Genomic DNA, 16,252 nt, shown 5'->3' with positions numbered 1-16,252 from the left:
AGGTGACCGAGCAGAGAATTGTGCACTTGAAACTCATATGATCTCATTAACCCATGTCACCCTGATAAGGTTAATTTTTAAAAAACTGACGAAGCACTGGTGTCCAGAGGTTCGATAAATCAATGAGAAAAGGCAAAAATGGTAACAGAAAAATGGGTGACAGAACTTGACCAGGAACTTCCCAGAGGACGAAGTGCAAGGGGCTCCTGTGGGTGGGAAGGGGCCCAAATGCAGTCACGGTCAGGCAAATGCTCGTTGATCCTGCCGCGACGTGCTCTTCCAGAACCACTGGGAAGACAGAAGTCAGTGCAGCCACTTTGGAAAAGAGTGCTGACTTACCTCTTAAAGCTGAAGAAATGCAAACCACGTGACCCGGCAATTCCACTCTCAGGTAAATGCTCCAGAGAAAGGAAGTCTGCAGGCACCTGTTCTGGGCAGCTCTTCTGACAATTGCCAGGGAGCAGAGACAACCCAGGTGACCTCCATCAGCCGCCCGCATGGGCAGGGGCAGTGTCATCGTGCACTGCAATGTTCCATAACCAGGAGAATGCCGCCGCCAGCTGCTGGGAACATGGGTGGGTCTCACCGACACGACCCTGGTGGAGAGGAAAACGCAGAAGGAATCCACACAGTACTCGTTTGCGTGAAGGGCCAAACAAACAGTATTGTTAAGGGTGCAATCGGTGTTGTCAGACTACACGGAAATGCAAGGGAGAGGTCACCTACAAGTGAGGGGAGCAATCGCGGTTACCACGAAGGAGAAGGGAGGAGTTTGGGTTGTGGATGGGCCCCTGGGGGCCACTCGTGTTCTGTACCCTAACCTGGCTAGACTCAGTTATAGCTGCGTTGAGAAAAAATGCACGGTCTTAACCGCCCATTGGTGGGGCTATCGCCGCTTATAAATGGCATTTACCTGCGCCCCTCACAGGGCCCTCAGAGCGGACAGGCGTTTCCACTGAGGGAAAAGGACTCAGACCGAGAGAGGAAAGCGCGTTTTCCCAATGCTGGCTCTAGGGTCACACGTGGAAAGGTGAGTCACTCGGTCACGAGACATCACTGCCTGTCCCAGCTGGTGACAGCGTAGCAGAATACTTTGCGTTTCCCTGTGCACTTGCCTTGGAATGGAAGCCCCAAGGACAGACACGGGTTGTTTGTGTCCCTGGACCCTAAGGCAGTGCCTGGCACACAGCAAGTGCTCCACAGTATTGGTTTAGTGAATGAACGAACCTCTGGCTTTATGGTAAACACCATAGAAACCAACCTCAGAAATGGGGAACGGGGAGGGGTGGGCAGAGATGGAGGAGAATCACCCTGCCCTGCAGCCTTGCACCCCGGGTGGGATCAGCCCCCCCGAGTTTAAGTCCTGACTCTGCCACTCTCTAGCTGTTGGACCTTGGACAAATGACATCACCTCTGTAAAGCTTAATTCCCTCCTCTGTGAGGGGGCACAGTTCCTCCCTCACAGGATGCTTCCTAAGATTGCCCGGCACCCACCCACGCACCACACATAGCAGTTCTCACTTCCCTCACCTCCCGGTGTCAGCCGGAGGCCCAGCTGTCCTGTCCCCATTCAGGAGACAGCTGTGATGTCCCTGCAAGTGGCGTGACCTCCATGGAGTCATGCACTTGTCACTGTTGTCATCAGAGAAGGGGCCACTCACGCCACCAGTGAGAAAAAGTCCTTTTCCCCAAGTTCAACAGCTCATTGGGACAGGGCCTTGGGACTTGGCTGCTTCATAAAGCGTTTAGGTGCTGGGGGCCGTGCCAGTGGGTTCAAAGCACAAGGTCGGCACAGAGCCCTGGCGCCGAGCCCCGGGACAGCTGGGCCCTGAGCCCATTTCACTGCTCCTCGGCGACCCAAAGTTAGAGTCACAGAAAAAGGGCCTAAGTGCAGGTCTCTCTCGGGGAGGCTGGAGCACGGAGGAGGGTGAACTCGGACAAAACGTCAACGTTTTAAAAGTGTGTTTCCAGGCTTCGCTGTCCTGCACCAAGTTTCAGTCTGGTGGGAGTTCCACGTCAGAACAGCTGAGGGACAGGTCCATCGTCCTTGTGTAAGGCTGAGGGGCTGAGTGCCATCTGGGTACCTAAGTGAAGTGCTTCCTGGGTCGGCCAGCACACAGGCCCCAGGGAAGGCAAGGGCACTGGAGCAGGGGGCAGGGGAAGGCAGGGGAGGGGTCCCCACATTCCCACCTGGGGAGAGGAGAGGCTCCAGGGCAGCACCCATCACCCTGAGTCTGCAGAAACATTGCTGGGGGGCACTGTCTAGAGCCTGGAAAAGTGGCTTAGAGCTGCCTGCTCCCCACAACTCCCCACCCCAATCCCCATCACCAGCCAGCAGATCCCACCTGAGTCGCTTCAGGCCTGTTGTGGCTCTGAAAGGGGTATGAGACCTTCAGCACCTAGCCCTCTGCCACAGAGTCACCAGGGCCTTTGTGGCGCCTTGTTTTCGGGGAAAGGCAGCATATTCTAGAACCGGGCGGGGAACAAGAGAGGAATCGTGCATCCTTCCAACCCTCCGTCATTGAGTACAGGGCAGGAAACTCAATGCCCGCTCTCAGAACTGTCCGAAGGGCAGACATGGACAAAAGCATAAGACAAAGACACAAAAGAATGGCCAGTCTGCGATCCACATCCTGGGGAGCAACTGAGACGTTGGTCTGATGAGAAGATGAAGAAACTGTCCGTTGTTGCCAAGAATGTTGGGTGTCCACCACACAGCTGGCAGGGGACAGGCAGGACGAGACGGGTCGATGAACAGTAAACACGGGGGTGGTCTGTAAATCCCAGCATTTGAAGAATTATTGCGATGGGCACGGGAGGAAGTCACCTGGGAACACAGGAGGTGGTGACTGCCGAGTGGGGGCTTGGAACTGTGTTCCGGGAGCAAGTGGAACTCACAGTCCTGGGTCTCAGAGTCTAGTGTGTGGTCATGGGAGTGGGTGGTTGGGGTAGGCTGGAGGTCAAGATCATTGGAGGAGAGCAGGCCAGGGTGTTGGAGGAATCACCCACCCGGAAATTGAAATCACCCAGGATTATAAGGGGAGGAATGCTGGAAAGAGTGACGTTGTCTTTGAAGGACCAGGGAGCTCCCATTTCAGAGCAAGGTCAAGGGAGAGCTCAGACAAAAGGCTCAGGATCCAGGGGTGCTGCGCATGGCTGGTGAACAGGGCCATGGGAGGATGTGGGGAGTTAGGGCGTGGGGGAGGGGCACAGATACGGGGATGTGTGAGCTGCATGGGACAAGGGCTGGCCTGAGAGATTGAACTTGACATACAGCGGGAGGAGCATAATGACATTAGTCTTGGGTCTATCGTGGCCGGTAGTGGTGGGAAGTAGGGAGGGTCATGGGTTTGTCTCAGGGATCCCACTTTCTCCTGCTGGTGGTGACGAGGCCAGCTGAGGGTGGCCTTGGCGCTCTGGGGTCCAGATGGAAGCACGGAAGCTGTGGAAGGGGTGGTTTTACTCAAGCACATGAGACCTCGCTTATCTCCAGGTGATGGTGGCTGGCAGAAGGTCGTGGACACTTGTGGTGCCCACCCAGACTCCCAGAGTGCCCACCCATGTCCCCGCTGCTCACAACTGCCCCTCGTTTGGGGTATTGCCCTATAGCCCTAGGCCAAATGGGAACTGCCTAACTCAGGAGGTCTCACCCTCCTCATAACCCACAGCCAATGAATGATGAACAGCTGGGGGCGGGGGAGGGTAAAATGGCCCCCGCCCCAGGAGAGGCAAACTGCGAGGTCCTGGTTACACTCCAGAGCTCCCGTGGGTCAGGCTGAAGCCAGTCCCCAGCCAAGACCACACTCAGCTTTCCTCACCTGCTCTCTCCTCCACCTCACGCCCCTTCTCCTGGAATGCTCCCTCCATGAATCACCTCTGCACAAACCCATCTCGGGGTCTGCTTTCTGGGAGTTGGACCCAAGACAGAGGGACTGGCTGTTGGGCAGGCAAGCAGCCGATGTCCAGCTGGGCTTTGGTTTTGCTCCACTGTGCGTGGTTCTGCCCTTACTTGGTCTTTCTGTGGCACTTGACAGTGTTCTCCCTCTGAAAGCTTTCTCGTCCCTTGCGTCTGCAGCACTGTTCATCATTGAGTTTCTTCCTATTGCTCTGGCTTGTGTGTCAGTGTCCCTCTTTCTCACCTGCCCTTTCAGATCAGAGCATTCCATCTGCTTCTTCTCACTCTGCTCACTTTCCCTGGGTGACCTCATGTCCATGCATGACTCCCATCTCTCTCTCGCTCCTCTCTCCTCAATCCCCCTTCTTTTGAATGCCAGATCTATTTGGCCAAATGCTCCCCTGGAAAGCCCCCCTGGACGTCCTGCAGAGACCTCACACTTCAGGAGTTTAAAAGCAGATGCGCCATCTGCCCCCTGAACTTGCTCTACCCCCACAGGTCTCTGACTCTGGGAATGGCCCTACTGTCTACCTGGTCTCCCTAAGAAGAAACCTGGGCATCAGTCTACACTTCAGTCACCAATTCTGTCCCTTCACCTTCATATAGCCTTCCATCTCCAACAGGTGAAGTCAGCCGATCCCTAAACACTCCTGCCCCTGAAAGCTGGCCTATCTGAATGCCAGGCCCCCAAAGTGAGCCATCTGGTTTGCTCAGGGAGATGCCCCGCAAGCACAGTTCCCTCTGCTTTAGCATGCGATGAATTCAGCCTGGATGTGGCCTCTTCCTGCAAAACTGTTAAGCCTACACATCCTCATGAAGGTCAAGGCTCCCAGCATGACATTTGTCTCTGTTTACACACCTTCACTCTCACCCCAGGAAGGAAGAGGTTTCTGATCAACACAGAGTCCTCAGCAGTCAGCATGGGCCAGGCCTGGTGGGTGCTGGGGGGTGGAGGGGTGGTGTTGAGCTGAACTGAGGAGAAAGCAGTTGGCAGTTGCTGAAAACCATGTCCAGCCCTGAAGGACAAGCCCAGGAGAAGAGGGACCTCATGGCCCCACCTGGAGCACCATCTGTGTGCTGAGCCCTGCACTGAATGCATTTACTCATTAAAATGAAGATTTCTTGTTTGGAAATACATAATGAGCACAGAGGCCTGTGTAAAATGCGTATGCCCAATTTGAGGAGTAACGACAAAATGCACACCTGTGTACCCACCACCCAGCTTAAGAAGTTCAATGTGAACAGCATGTTAGAAGCCTCTCTGCATCCACCTCCCCCAGATAATCACTGTCCCCCTTTGATTCATCCCCTTGCCCTTCCTTACGGTTTCAGCAACTATGGACTTACTCCTGTGTCATCTACAGCTTTGTTCTGGAACACTGAACAGCATATCAAATGTGGCTATATAAGAAAGGGTGTGAGATCACTGTAAAATGAAGGTCCCTAGGAGAAGGCTTTGGTGCCAGTCTGAGTTTAAGAGCTCTTTCTGGGGATACTAGAGGCAGGGGAAACAGGATTCTTCAGAACTGGGGCACTTGGGTTTGGGGAGGACCGAGTACCAGATGATCAATTGGAATCTACTCTTGGGGGCTGGGCCATCTGGACTCTCTTTCTAAAGACCACTTGCAGCTCTCAGGAGTAAGGGCAGAGGGACACATTTATGTGGAGTGAAATGGGTGACCTCTATGCTCCAGGTCTCAGGACACAGAGAGAAGAGCAAGAATTGGGAAACACATGGTGAAGACAAGTACATATGAGAATTTGGGCCAGCCTCACCTGGGCATTCTGTCTATAGATTAAAAATATGGAATAACGGCAACAACAGCATTTGACCTGGCTCTTGAGTCGTGCTCCTGCAATGGGAACTCGTTTCCCACTGTGTCTGGTCATCCCCTTTTACCATCTCCTTGGGGGATTCCTGTATCTCCCTCCCTCTTACACACACCCCATGTTGGATTTTGTATCCTTGTCTTCCTCTTCTTGCTCTATTTTCCTATTTTGGTGGAGGATTTGCTTGTCTGAAATGTCTTTATTAAGAGATTCTCATTAGGTACTTACATACTTTCTTGGTAATTTGGCTGGGTATAGAAATCTAGGTTGGAGGTTGCCCTCCTTTGAAATTTTGAAGTTACTGCTCCACTGTTTTCTTACTTTAAATGTTGCTATCAAGAATCTGAAGGCATTTCATGCCTTTTTCATTTACTAATTTTCTCCTTATAAGCTTGTAAAATCTTAGTTTTGCCTCCAGTGTTCTGAAATTTCACATTAACCTGCCTTAGTGTGGCCCTATTTTCAGTCATCACTAGAGTCCCTTGGTGGGTTCTTTCTGGCAACTTATGCCCTTTGGATCTGGAAATTTGCCCTGAATTATGTCTTTAGTAGTTCTATCACTCCTCTGTCCTTGCTTCCTGAAACTCTTGTTAATCAAATAATAAGTCTCCAGAATTGGAAATCTAATTATTTTCTTACATGTTCTTTCCTGTTGCTCATCTCTTTATTACTTCAATCTGCGTTCTCAGGGATTTCTTCAGTGTTATACTCTGTTTGGCTTTTCGTTTCTGCTATAATGTTTTTTAGTTTCCAATAGCTGTTTTTGTTCTCTGAATTATATACTTGTGTGTGTGTGTGTGTGTGTGTGTGTGTGTGTGTGTGTGTTCCATGGATTTAATAACTTGTCTTATCTCTATGCGGGTAAGAATAGTTATTTTTCCCCTTTTCTTTCCCCTGCATATTTTGTATTTTCTCCTAGTTGCTTTTTTGTTATTGTTGTCTATTTGCTTCTCTCTCTCTCTCTCTCTCTCTCTCTCTCTCTCTCTCTCTCTCTCCCATTAGGAAATTTCCTTGGATTTTTAGGACTCCTTAGCTCACTGCTCATAATAAGGAATGCAATATTTAAGAGCTGCTTGGAAAGAACTCATACAACTTAATACAAAAAAAAAAAATCCAATTTTAAAAAATTGGCAGAGGACCTGAATAGACATTTCTCCAAAGAGGACATACACATGGCCAATAGACATATGAAAAAATACTCAGTGTCACTAATCATCAGAGGAATGCAAATCAAAACCACAATGAGATATCACCTCACACCTGTTAGAATGGCATCATTAATAAGTCAATAAACAACAAGTGTTGACAAGGATGTGGAGAAAAGGGAACCCTCATGCACTGTTGGTGAGATTGCAAATTGGTGCAGCCACTATGGAAAACAGTATGGAGGTTCCTCAAAAAATTAAAAATAGAACTACCTTATGACCCAGGAAGTCCATTTCTGGGTATTTAGCCAAAGAAATCCAAAACACTAATTCGAAAAGATATATACAAACCTATGTTCATTGCAGCGCTATTTATAATAGTCAAGATATGGAAGCAACCTAAGTGCCCATCAATGGATAACTGGATAAAGAAGATGTGGTACGTATATACAATGGACTATTACTCAGTCATAAAAAAGAATAAAATTTTACCATTTGGGACAACATGGATGGAACTAGAGGGTATTATGCTAAGTGAAGTAAGTCAGACAAAGACAAATACCATAGGATTTCACTTATATGTGATTTTAAAGAACAAAATAAATGAACAAACAAAACAGAAACAGACACATAGATACAGAGAATAAACAGATGGTTGCCAGATGAGAAGGCAGTTGCAGGGCTAGGTGAAAAAGATGAAAGGATTTAGAAGTACAGATTGGTAGCTACAAAATAGTCACAGGGATGTAAACTACAACATAGAGAGTACAGTCAATAATATTGTAATAATTGTACGGTGTCAGGTGGGTTCTAGACTAATCAGGAGGATCACTTTGTAATTTATATAAATGTCTAACCGCTATCCTGTACACCTGAAACTAATATAAAATAATATTTAATGTCAACTGTAATTGAAAAATTTTTTTTAATGTAAAAAAAAAAATTAACTTTAGGAGAACGATCCAAGATGGCGGAGTACATAAATGCTGTGCTTGCCTCATCCCGTGAACACATCAAAATTACAACTAAATTATAGAACAATCAACCTAAAGAACTATCTGAAGTCTAGCTGAACAGAAGTTTTATACCTAAGGATATCAAGAAGAAGCCACGTTGAGATTGGTAGGAGAGGTGGAAACGCTAAACGGCTCGGCCCCAAACTTCCCTGGGATGGTTGAGAACCAGGAGTAATATCTTGGCCGGGGAGATTCCCCCTGGAGAAGCGAGGGACCCCAGCCCAACACCAGGCTCCCCAGAGTACTGGTGCCCAGAAGAGGAGCTCCCACAACATCTGGCTCTGAAATACAGTGGGAATTCTACCTGCACAGGTGGGATGGAAGGTGGCAGGAAACCCAGATGTCCTCTTAAAGGGCCCATACAAACTCACTCGCAGGCACTCACGTTGGGCTCTGGCGGAGGGACAGTGACTTGGGGAGCATCGGGGGCATGCAGCGGGGGAGGGCAGACTGAGGTGTGTGGGTTCAAGGCACAGGCTAGAGGACAGTCTCCATTTTCCCTCTGTGGGGTTCTGTTCTCATGCAGCTGGCAGGTGGGCACCATCTTTCCTGTCTTGAGCCTGCCCCCTACATTTATGGCTAAATCGGAATCTAATTGGTCTGGTGAGCTCTGCTGCTCTGCCATGCTGACTGACTGAGACCCCACCACATCCAACTCCATATGGAGACTCTATTGGCGGCTGAACTTTACCAGAGCTGGCAACTAGCAGCAGGCAGCAGCAGGTCTCAGTGTGTCCTGGTTTTTGCAGAGCTACCCCAGGCCCAGTACTGGTGGCAGCCGTCCTCAGTTTGCACCATGGCCTCTCCCATATGCCTCCAGGTCCAGCACAGGCAACGGCCAACCATGGATCACTTTGTAGCTCCTACCAGGTAGTCCCTGGCCAGTCACAGGCAGTGGCTGACCTAGGCCTGCACTGGAGCCCCTTCCAAGGTGCCTCAGAACCAACATACTTGGAGATTGGCTTCAGACCACAGCAGAGAACTGTACAATTAACCCCATAAGTGGCACACGCAAAGGGTGGTCTCAACAGGCACCAGAGCCCACTGGGGTGAATCCCACTCAGTAGGGTAAGCCCCTCTCACAGCAGCATGTAAACTGTCGACATAGACAAGCCACACAGCCAACCAGCCTGAGGTTCAGTCCCACCCACTGATATGTCAATAGCAATCAAGGCTCAACTATAATGGGAGGGTACACACAACCCACACAAGGGACACTCCTGGAACACCCAGAGCAGGTGACCAGGGAGACTGTTCCAGGGCCCCACAGGGCACCTACTACAAATGGCCACCCAGCAGGAAATGCAGCAGCTCTACCTAATACATAGAAACAAACACAGAGAGGCAACCAAAATGAGGAAATATGTCCCAAACAAAAGAACAGGAGAAAATGCCAGAAAAAGAACTAAATGAAATGGAGGCAAGCAACATACCAGATACAGAGTTCAAAATAATAGTTATAAGGATGCTCAAGGAACTTAGTGAGAACTTTAACAAAGAGATAGCAAGCAGTTAAAAAAGGCATAGAAACCATAAAAAAAGAACCAGTCAGAAGAGAAGGATACAATAACTGAAATGAAGAATGCACTAGAAGGAATCACCAGCAGCCTAGATGAAGCAGAGGATCGAATCAACCATTTGGAAGACAAGGTATCAGAAAACACCCAATCAGAACAGCAAAAGGAAAATAGAATTAAAAAAAAAAAAATGAGGATAGTTTAAGAGACCTCTGGGACAACATCAAGTGTCACAACATTTGCATCATAGAAGTACCAGAAGGAGAAGAGAGAAAACAAGGGATTGAGAACCTATTTGAAGAATAATGACTGAAAACTTTCCTAACCTGGTGAAGGAAATAGACATACAAGTCCAGGAAGTGCAGAGAGTTCCAAACAGGATGAACCCAAACAGGCCCACACCAAGACACACTGTAATTAAAATGGCACAGGTTAAAGACAAAGAGGGAATCCTAAAAGCATCAAGAGAAAGGCAACTAGTAACTTATAAGAGAGCTCCCACAAGATTGTCAGCTGATTTCTCAACAGAAACTTTGCAGGACGGAAGAGATTGCCAGGAAATATCCAAAGTGATGAAAAGCAAGTATCTACAACCAAGATTACACTACCCAGCAAGGCTACCATTTAAATCCAAGGACAAGCTTACTGCCAAGGCAACCATCCTTTCAAGTTAATGAATTCCTCCCACAGGAAAGGGAGTACTGTATAATTTTACCACAGCCCTCGAACTGCCATACATTTTAGACTAAAGAGGGGCTCTATCTTTACTGAATTCATAAATAGCGCAAGGTCCCACAATCCCCCAATAGACCCCCTGGTTGCAGCCTCACTGGCAGCACAGGAATTACAACGGTGGGTACTAAATACCCAAGAAACAAACAACTAGTCAATGGCAAATATATCTCTGTAGAAACCCAGCCAGTTAAATTCACAGAGATTTCTTTGGTAGCAGAAATATCCCCTTCTACAGGAGACTATTGGATTTGTGGGTCCCAGGCATACTCTACAATGGAGAGAAATCTGCTCTCTTGGGTATATTCTTCCTGACATTTCCAGAGCATGGGAAAACACCACCTTCCCATTCCCCTTATAAGGACAAGGACATCTTTTCAAGATGGCCGGTCCTCTTATTCCTCTAATATCACTTATTGGTATTCTCTCTGCTATGGGAACAGTGGTAGGGGATGCTACGTTAGGAATCCACCACCGCCAATCACAGAAAATGACTGAGTCATTAACTAAAACAGTGGAAACACTTGCGGCACTCCAAGAACAATGGGATTGGTTTGGGGGAGTCGCCCTCCCAAATCGAAGGGATTGGACCTCCTTACAGCCTCAGCTGGGGAAACATGCCTATATCTCAAGGAACAGTGTTGCTTCTATGTTAACAAATCAGGACAAATCCAACAGAACATTCAGAGCATCCTTGAATCCGCATCTAGGATCAAAACCTCAGCCTCATACAGGGGTTCAAATTCATGGCTCCCATCTTTACTTCTTCCCTTTGCAGCCCCATTGTTAATCACACTAGTGTTATTACGATAATCAAGTTACTAATTAAATTTATCTCTTCTAGAATAGAGACTATAAAGTTACACGTGACCGCCATGAACAACTATTGACCCCTGGGACTCCAAGCTCAGACACCTACCACGGGCAGATGGATGGACACTTCCCTCCAGCTCCTCTGATCAATAGTTAGCAAGCAGATGGAACCCAAAGAAGTCTCAACGTCCCTATACAGCAGGAAGCAGCCAGAGCAGTCGCCACCCCAATGTTCCCAAAGATTTGGGTTCCTAATACTTGAGGGGGAAAAAATGTTAGGTAGAAGTTAGAAAATGTAGGAGGAGGAAGGGTGGGAGGGGTCCCTGGTGCCTACAGACAAAGCTCATAACCAGCTTTGATGAACTGCTCCAGCCATGGCTCTGTTTTTACAACAACACGTGACAAGAGGTGGTCTGGAGCAAGATAAGGATCTGAGTCAACAGACCTCCACCCATCTTAGGGGGTCATGTCCTCCCGTGGAAGAGCAAGCACCACTTTTGCCGCCCAATCAATATGTAACTCCCTCACCCCACCCAGCAAACTGTAAGTCCTCGGGACAAGGTCTCTCTCTCTCTCTCTCTCTCTCTGTCTTGCTCTCTCTCTCTCCCACCTTTGCTGGGCCCACTCTCTTCCCTGAGAATGTATCACTAATAAACCCTCCTTGCATACTACACAAATAATAAATAAAATAAAATCCAAGGACAAATAAAGACCTTTCCAGACAAGAAAGAGCTAATGAAGTTCATCACCACCATACCAATATTATAAGGCATGTTAGAGGGACTTCTTTAAGAAAATAAACAAATAAATAAATATATGAATAATAAAATGGCAATAGTTACATATCTATCAATAATTGCTTCCAATATAACTGGATTAAATGCTTTGATCAAAAACGTAGAGTGGCTGAATGGATAAGAAAACAAAACCCTTACATATGCTGCCTACAATAGACTCACTTCAGATTGAAAGACACACATAAACTGAAAGTAAAGAAATGTGAAAAGATATTTTGTGAAAATACAAACAACAACAACGACGAAAAGCTGGGGTAGCAATACTTATACCAGACAAAATAGACTTTAAAAACAAAGACTATAACAAGAGACAAAGAAGGACCCAGTAATCCCACTTCTGGATATTGATCTAAAGAAACCCTAAATATTACTTTGAGGGCATGTGTGCATCTATATGTTCATCACAGCACTGTTTGCAATGGCCAGCATGTGGAGGCAGCCTGGGTGTCCATCAATGGATGAATGGATAAAGAGGAGGTGGCATATATACAATGGAATGTTGCTCGGCCGGGGAAGGGAATGGGTCCTTGCCACCTGCAGTGATATGGATGGATCTGGAAGGTTCTGTGCTGAGTGGAGTATGTCAGACAGAGAAAGACAGATGCAGTGTGCTTTTACTTATATGTGGAATCTAAAGAACAAAATAAACAAACAAACAAAATAGAAACATACCCATAGATACAAAGAACATTTTGATGGTTGCCAGATGGGAGGGGGTGGATGAAAACATTGGAAGGAATTAAGAAGTACAGATTGGTTGTTCCGAAGTAGTCATGGGGATGTAGGGTATAACAAGAGGAATATAATCAATAATATTATAATAACTATGTATGGTGTCAGATGGGTACTAGATTGATCAGGGTGGTAAATGGGAGGGTGGTTGGGAGACAGAGTGGAAAAAGTGAAGGGAGTAAGAAGTACAAACTGGCAGTTACAAAATAGTCATGGGGATGTAAAGTACAGCACAGGGAATATAGTCAATGATATGGCAATAACTATGCATAGTGCCAGGTGGGTACTGGACTAGTCAGTGGGATCACTTCTTAATTACATAAATGTCTAACCACTATGCTGTACACCTGAAATTAATACAAAATAATATCAAATGTTAACTGTAATTGAAAAATTTTTAAAGGGAGTGTGGGGACAGAGCCCCAGAGAGCAGTTTCCAGGATCTCGGCCTCATGTGGGAAAGGTGCTGGCTCCGGTAGTAGATGGACGTCAGCTGTGGCTGGTTGGGCGTCAGCTGTAACCATTGAGCCATTGGCCACTAAATATAACTGCCGCGGCTACGGAGGGAAGTCGAGGAGAGTCGAGGAAAGTGGAGGAGAGTCGATGAGAGTCAGTTGGCAGCAAAGCAGACAGCAGGTCGCACATCATGTGACCCCAGCCTCCAGTGAGACCATAGTGGTGTGACTCCCCTACCTATGGCTCCATGGGTGTTCCTTTTTGGCCTCACCGTGTCCTGCGTTCTTATGTGGGGAGCGGGAGCTGAGACCCCACAGGCCGTCCCACACGACAGCGGGGAAAAGGTGAAGGAGAATGAGAGGTCCAAGTTTCCAGGCATAAAACAAATAAGTCATGGGGATGTAATGTACAGCACGGGAAATATAGTCAATAATATTGTGATAGCATGGTACGATGTCAGGTGGTTGCTAGACTTGTGGTGATCACTTCTTTGGTATGTAAATGTTGAACAATTTGGTATACACCTGAAACTGATGTAATATTGTATGTTAGCTATATTTTTCAATAAAAATCTTTTTTAAAAAGAAAGAAAAAAAGATTAACTTTACATGTAGTGAAGTTCACAGAATTCAAACATACAATTTAATGATTTTACACAAATGTATGCAGCCCCACAATCAACATTTCAAACAAGATATCAAACATTTCCATATCACCAGAAAGTTCTCTTGAGCTTCCTTCCGGTTAATCACCAACTCTCACCCCCACCCCCACCATAGGCAGCCAATGTTCTGATTTCTAGAATTGAACCTGTTGAATTGGGTCATAGAATAGGCATTTATTTAATTGTATAAGAAACTGACAAACAGTTTTGCAAAGTGGTTGACCATTTTCCACTCCAACCAGCACTGTATGACAATTTCAGTTGCTTCATATTTTTTCCAACATATGACAGACTGGATGTATTTAATTTTGGCTGTTCTAGTGGGCATGTAGTAGTGTGTTGAATACTAATGATAACAGTGAACATTCTTGTATACTTTTTAATTTTAGGGTGAAAAAGCTCAACATTTCACCATTAAATATGATGTACATTTTGTTTAGATGCCTTTTAACAAACTGAGCAAGTCCCCTTCAACTGTTCATTTGCTGAGTGATTTTATCACAAATGGGTGTTGGACTTGTCAAATGCTGCTACTACACCTATTGAGAATATTATGCGCTTTTTTCTCCTTTATTCTATTAATGAAGAGAATTATACCGATTTGTTTTCAAATACGAAGCTAAACTTATTTATATATTTACATATGGCTAGATTTGATTTGCTAATATTTTATTCAGGGTTTTTGTGTCTGTGTTCATGAGGAATATTGGTCTGCAATTTTCTCGATCTGACTTATGTTTTAAAAGGCTCATGCTGGTTACTGTATTGAGAATGGACTCATCAGGAAACAAGTTTAGAAGCAAAGAGGCCAACAGGGAGAGACCGAAGTTATCCAGACAAGAGGGCCTCAGCAATCTTGTGGCTTTGAGCAAGTCAAACCACATCTCGTGGCCACCATTTGTCAGTCTGTGATATGAAGATACACAGCCAGATAAGCACTATAGACCCTTAGAGCTCTGATGTGTTCTTGGTCTGTGAACTTCATCATTCCGGGACCTGGAAGGTCACTGCCCTTGATGTCTGCAGCCCATGACCTCTGCCAAAGCCCAAGAGGGAAGAAGTATCATGACCACCCTGGATGAGTTCTTAACTCAGGCAGTCGAAGAAAAGCACTATCTCGTCCACCTACGTACACAGCTGGACATTTCCCAGTTTCCCTTGCAGTTAGGTCCGGCCATGTGATTGCTTCTACGCAGCAGAACATGGGCAGAAGTGATAGGCCTGGCTTTTCAACCACTTCCCTGTGATATCCTCAATGCTCTGTCCCCCCGCCAGTGGGAAGCGACCTTGGAAGGCCTGTGTGGACGATCATAGGAGTATCTGCCTTTCAGACTTGAACAGGAGTAGGAATAAGCGTCTACCCTCTTGGGGCCTGTATACGTTTTGGAGTTTGTTATAGCAGGTAGCATAACCTAACTAATAAACAGGGTAAGTGCATTAACTACGAACAGCCAAGCCGCTGGGAACTTGTGATCTGGGCAGAATGAAGTAACAGGGACTGAACTTACCCTTTTGCTTGAAACAACTAAATAACTGGACAAAATACATGGAATGATGGTTCTCAAGATAGTCGACATCAGGCAAGAAGGACCGCACATCACTCCTTGCTTCTAGGAGCCTTAAACCCTTTCTGGAACAACACGGGGTAACTTTAAAAGTAACTAAATATTGATTTATCCTGAGATGCCGTTTTTCTCCACCCCCTTCCTTTGTCCTCAGTTTCCCTCCACTTGGAATGCCCAACTCCCAGGCACAACTGACTACTCTTGGAAGCCTTTCAGGTCATGCTTGGCAGATGGGCTCACCCTGTCCCTTCTCGGTGCCCCAAAGCACCTAGTTAGTGCCTCTGCTCAACTCTGTATCTCAAACTACTTGAAGGCAGCAATCTGCATCTCACTTGTTCCCTTTGTTTCCCCCTCTGTCTCCAGGGCACTGCCCAACTCCCTGGGTTGGCTCTGTGGAATTTAGCTGATGCTAAAAGGAAGCAGGTGGGAAGAAATGAGACAGGTACACAAATGTATGTAACACAGGAGAAGTTAGGTGTTGGATGGCAGGTGTGGGATGTAGTGCAGACAGTGTCCGGGTGCAGGCGCTCCTCGGGGCAGTGGGGACGCAGAGAGAAGGCCAAGGAGCTCTGGGCCTTCCTGCGCCCCAGCTTTTCTTCCTCTGTCAAGTGAAGGAGTCGGGTAGGTGGTTCTCTAAGGTTCCTGACAGCAGTGACATTTGTGCCTGAGTACCAAGCAGGGGCCGCCTTCCCCAAGACCATAATGACAAGGAAGAGTCAACATCAATGCAGATGACACAGGAACCGTCTCAAGAACAGCCAGACACGTCCCGATTTCCGATTTACTCTTTCTACGGAGTAGAAAAGAAAGGGGCCTCGGGTCACTCGGCTTCCGGGATCTGGGGGGCCGAGTCGTCTCTCAACCAAGCCCCTGGCAACCCTGCAAAGTCAGAGAACCCCAAGCTCAGCGGGCCGCCGCGGGGACGCCAGGCGTCACGAGATCGCGGCGTGGTTGCCTGGGCAACGCCCACGTGCCTCCGCAGGGCTTCCCGGGCCTTGTAGTCCGCCGCCGGCCTAAGCCTGGGCCGGCCGCGCGGGAGGAACTTCAACTCCCAGGAGGAGGCGGGGCGGGGCGGGGCCGGGGGCGGGGC

At 47.4% G+C, this 16,252-nt stretch overlaps 1 long non-coding RNA gene across 1 annotated transcript; it reads left to right on the top strand.

The window, feature by feature from the left end:
- Positions 1 to 278: 278 nt before the first annotated feature.
- On the top strand, positions 279 to 11,552 carry LOC141568217 (uncharacterized). Its single transcript, XR_012491269.1, has 3 exons — positions 279 to 391; positions 929 to 1,030; positions 10,980 to 11,552. It is a non-coding gene; the product is annotated as an uncharacterized LOC141568217 (long non-coding RNA).
- The last annotated feature ends 4,700 nt before the right edge of the window (positions 11,553 to 16,252 follow it).

This window comes from Rhinolophus sinicus, linkage group LG02, assembly GCF_036562045.2.
Source record: "Rhinolophus sinicus isolate RSC01 linkage group LG02, ASM3656204v1, whole genome shotgun sequence".
In the NCBI taxonomy this organism is placed as follows: domain Eukaryota; kingdom Metazoa; phylum Chordata; class Mammalia; order Chiroptera; family Rhinolophidae; genus Rhinolophus; species Rhinolophus sinicus.
Note: the sequence above shows the minus strand (reverse complement) of the source record. Positions and strands in the feature narration are given on the sequence as shown.